Source organism: Petromyzon marinus, unplaced genomic scaffold (genome assembly GCF_048934315.1).
Source record: "Petromyzon marinus isolate PM22_M1 ecotype Great Lakes invasive population unplaced genomic scaffold, UKy_Petmar_22M1.pri1.0 PM_G_Scaffold_61, whole genome shotgun sequence".
Classification (NCBI taxonomy): domain Eukaryota; kingdom Metazoa; phylum Chordata; class Hyperoartia; order Petromyzontiformes; family Petromyzontidae; genus Petromyzon; species Petromyzon marinus.
The window spans coordinates 1,045,001-1,050,000 of record NW_027423015.1 but is presented as its reverse complement, the minus strand read 5'-3'; the positions used below and the strand labels follow the sequence as shown (position 1 = coordinate 1,050,000).

General features: G+C 41.2%; 1 pseudogene; it reads right to left on the bottom strand.

Moving 5' to 3' along the window:
* LOC142919806 (28S ribosomal RNA) overlaps positions 1-5,000 on the bottom strand; it is a 10,255-nt pseudogene that overhangs the window by 2,032 nt on the left and 3,223 nt on the right.

The following is a 5,000-nucleotide window of genomic DNA, read 5'->3' as shown; positions in this document are numbered from 1 at the left end:
CATATAAAAAAACTAGCAATAAAAAAAAATACCAAGTCTTCGTCTTGGAAAATAACAAAATCTAAAAGAAAAATCTTCTTTGTGGAAAATAGTAAAATAAAAAAACCAAGTCTTCACCTTGGAAAATAACAAAATCTAATCTGAAACATCTTAAATAAAGCTTGTCTGTAGTCTTCTTTGTAGGCAGAAAATAGTACGTTACAGGACTCTCGAACTGATGTATTCCAAAAATAAAGAATTAAAATAACAAAGTCTAATCTATATAAGCGCTCTTGAATAAAGCAGTGTAAAAAAAAATAGCAATATAAAAAAACCAAGTCTTTGTCTTGGAAAATAACAAAATCTAAAAGAAAAGAAAAGTCTTCTTTGTGGAAAATAGTAAAATAAAAAAACCAAGACTTCACCTTGGAAAATAACAAAATCTAATCTAAAACATCTTAAATAAAGCTGGTTTGTAGTCTTCTCTCGAACTGATGTAGTGCAAAAGTAAAGAATTAAAATAACAAAGTCTAATCTATATAAGTGCTCTTGAATAAAGCTTCCTGTAAAAAAATAGCAAAAAAATACCAAGTCTTCGTCTTGGAAAATAACAAAATCTAAAAGAAAAGTCTTCTTTGTGGAAAATAGTAAAATAAAAAAACCAAGACTTCACCTTGGAAAATAACAAAATCTAATCTAAAACATCTTAAATAAAGCTGGTTTGTAGTCTTCTCTCGAACTGATGTAGTGCAAAAATAAAGAATTAAAATAACAAAGTCTAATCTAAATAAGTGCTCTTGAATAAAGCTTCGTGTAAAAAAAATAGCAAAAAAAAAAATACCAAGTCTTCGTCTTGGAAAATAACAAAATCTAAAAGAAAAGAAAAGTCTTCTTTGTGGAAAATAGTAAAATAAAAAAAACCAAGACTCCATCTTGGAAAAAAAAAAATCTAATCTAAAACATCTTAAATAAAGCTCATTTGTAGTCTTCTTTGTAGGCAGAAAATAGTAAGTTACAGGACTCTCTAACTGATGTAGTCCAAAAATAAAGAATTAAAATAACAAAGATTAATCTATATAAGTGCTCTTGAATAAGCTTCGTGTAAAAAAATAGCAATATAATAAAAATACCAAGTCTTCGTCTTGGAAAATAACAAAATCTAAAAGAAAGGTCTTCTTTATGGAAAATAGTAAAATAAGAATACCAAGACTTCACCTTGGAAAATAACAAAACTATCTTGAAAAAAGCTTATTTTTAATCTTCTTTGTAGGCAGAAAATAGTAAGGCGAAAATAAAGTCCCCTCTAAGCTCTAAAGTAACAAATACGACGTGTTAAAAAAAAAAAACTAACAATAAAAAAAAGAACCAAGACTTCGTCTTGGAAAATAACAATCTAAATTGTGGAAAATAGTAAAATGAAATAAAAACCGACTTCACCTTCGAAAATAACAAAATCAATCTAAAACAAATGACATCTTAAAACAAAACTATTATTTGTTTCGGAGGTTGTCTATGACTGTTCATAGACCGCATAATTTCCACAGAACATTCTCAGAATATCAAGAGAAAAAAGCAGTGTTCTGCGGGAAATCATCTTGGCCAGTGATGTCGTTCTGGGTTTGGTCAGGCCCAGGGAGGTAAGTACCTCGTTATTCTCAAGGGGCCACTTTCCTCTTGCCCCAACCGGGAATCCAAAGAATGTGACCTTGCTAGCCTTCGTCAGCACTTTGACTTGATCACCAAGAGGGGTATAGTACGAAACTTTGTGCGAGGCAGCATCTGACAAGGTATTCTTTGAAAGCTCAAAACGGACGGTGACATCGATCACAACCGCCTCCTCATCTTTTGCAAACACGAGGTCAGGCTTTCTCATCTCTCCCGTCTCGGATATGAACCGTGGCTCTTTGTATACAGACCAGCCTAATCCAGCCGCTTCGTCTGCCAGAATGTTACTGATCTTGTTATGTCGCGCAATTCTTGCTTTCTGTACTGCAGGACATTGACCGAGAATGTGCGAAAGGGACTCGAGTCTGGCAGAGCATTTCCTGCAGGAACGTAAGGCCCCATCTTTGCCTCTGTTCAAGCTTTCTCTTGTTGGGTAAATATTTGCCCTTAGTTGTAGTGCTGCGATAAAGAAGCATTGTTTAAAGCCGCACCATGGCCTCAACAAAGCATTACTGATTCTATCATGCGCAAAGTTTACAATGCCCCTTCCTTGAACCGGCTTTTCGCACCATCTCTGAAATTCATGCTCCCTCCAATCGCAGGGTCTCGGATATACAGGTTCTTTTGACACCGAGTCCCTGAGAACGAATGTTGGGATTGCATCACTGTCACCCCCTGCTCGTACCCACAAATTACGGTATTCTTCCTCCATACCCTGCGAGGACACAATATATCGGGTGATAGCATCGGACGAGTTTGCTATACGTTGCAGCCTTCTAACTTGAACCGAAGGGATTGTTTTTTCCAGTTTCAAGATGGCAAGGCCTCCGTCTCGGGCTCTGGCATATAACAGTCCATCACAAGTTGAAGCGGGAAGGTGGAGCCATCCTTTTACCGCCTTTCTAATCTCTTGGTCCAACCCACGGAGAGTTGAATGCTTGCAGTCCGAGTGGTCTGCAGGATATAACAATCTGGGTAGGGCATAGGCATTGAGTAGTTCAACCTTCTGAGTTGGCTTCAGAGGCGCCTCATCGATTTTCGAGATCCATGTCTTTAGCTGACAATGTAGATCAGGCTGTATAGTGCCAGTCCAAGGGCCAATTTTCAGACCAAGGTATTTCGTTGATTCATCAGGTTGGATCATATGGACATCTTTATTTTTGATAGTCCATGGGTCGCAGTTGTTCACCGTATATGAATCTTTGGTTGGGCTTATCATGAAGCCCTGGCACTTTCTGGCCTGAACCTCCAATCCCGATAGCCCACAAAATGATTCCAAGATCGCTAGATTGGCGGCCATACCAACCCAAGATTCGCTCACCAACACCAAATCATCAGCAAACGCAAGAGCTGTCACGTGGTCGGTATCAATGGAGTACCCAACTCCGTGTGACTCTAGGGTGCATATCAAAGGGTCCATGGCAAGATTGAAGAGCAGGGGTGACATGGGGTCACCCTGTTTGACACCAACACGTATGCTAATTTCTCGAGTCGACTCGCCATTGCTTTTGAACGAGGTCGTACACCGATCGTAGGCGTTCTGGATGATGCCCACCACGTGTTCATCTACTTTCTTGTGCCTTAACACCCATAAAATATGAGCATGCGAAACCGAGTCAAAAGCTTTCGCTATGTCGATGAACATGACAGCCAACGGCCTGTGCAATTTCTTTGCGTGTCTCATAAGGTCCTGTAGCACCTTAAGATTTTCAGAGCAGCCAGATGCCGCTATAAAACCACGCTGCCTTGGGTTTAAGGGACAAGCACGAGCAAGACGTGCAGTCATTATTCTGGAAAATAATCTCAGAATCATTGAACCAATCGTTATTGGTCTCCAGTTCCCCAATTCTTTCAGCTTTTCATCGTCCATAACCTTAGGAATAAGAATCGTCCTATTCTTTTTCAACTCTTTGGGAATAATTCCTGTAATCATCCATGCATTAAATAGGGCTGTCAGTGTCCGACCCTCGGGGTCGGCAGCACAGATTGCAGCCCTTGTTAGGCCATCTGGCCCAGCTGCTGACGTTGGTTTAATGGCCCGTATGGCAGTCTGAACTTCCTCCACCGAAATTAGGGGCTCAAAGTATTCGTTATTTGCAACACCTGATGACTTAAATTGGCCCAGGCCATTGAATGGCAACACCTTCTCCCATTTTTCGCAGTAAAAACGATATACATCTGCGTTCGGGATTCGGCATTCATGACGTTCAGTGCCATCCAGGACTAAGGACGCAAGAAGAGAGCGGTTCTTAAAGAAGAGCTTCTGGTGCTTCATGAAGCTTCCTCGTTTTTCCGCTCTCTTCTTCATCCAAGATCGTGTGGGTAATATCCTGGGTTTAATAATGTCGTTCTCGGGTTTTGAACGTTTGCCTTTGTTTTTCACCAATCGCATCGGACAAAGCATCAATGCTGTGGCAGTTTCTACGAGGGCATCATGTTGGCCCTCGCCGTTAAGCCAAGCCTTTATTGCCTCCATTGCAGGCTTTTCCAGGGTCCCAGAATTCTCATTCGTAAGCCGCTCAGCTGCTTGAGCGAGTATGGATGAAGTCCCCGTTGTTACATTTGGTGGGGGAGACAATGTCTCAAGAGGCCTAGAAGAAAAATGTAAGCTGCCTGACATGGGGGCCCCTGTCTTTTTACTTAGGTCCCGTCTCTTGTCAGAGACTTGCTTGTTGGTCTTAGTCCCAAGCGCTTCAGCAATGATCTTATTGATATTCTTTTTCCCCTGAAACTGCAACTCTAGAAGGGCCAGCTGTTCTACTTCCTTCAAAGACCAGCAGCTACGGTGTACCCCTCTCTGCGAGGTACCCTTTATACCATCTTTAATCCTTTCCTCATTACGGGTGACTGGGTGAGCATGCCTCTTGTGCTGCGAAAGGCCACTTAGAGTCGCAAAGCGTGCCTGGCAACATTCACAGACCATTGGTAAGCTTTCCTCAGTTAACTTTATTCCCCCACATTTGGGGGCATGACAGGCAATCGATCGGTGGTTTGAGTTGGTTTTGTCACATTTAGCGCACTTAAACACCAGAGGAATGTCTCTGTGTTTGATGTTAAAATGTGCAACAAGTTCGGATGCTTTGCCCATGTGTTGTTTACAGATAACGCATATATACTCCAGACTAGGCAGTACAACCGTGATAGTTCCCTTGGTGTCAATGGGAAACTTTCCCAACACGGGTTCCTCAGCCGATATGTCGAGGAAGGACTCCTCCACATCCTCATCATCCTCTGTAAAGTCATCTGAAGAGTCATCCGACTCAACTAGACTTTTAATCTGTTCGTAAAAATCGTAGGTCATCTCCTCTTCCTTTTCCAAGGACGAGTTATGGAAGGTCATGGAAGGTATACTAGTC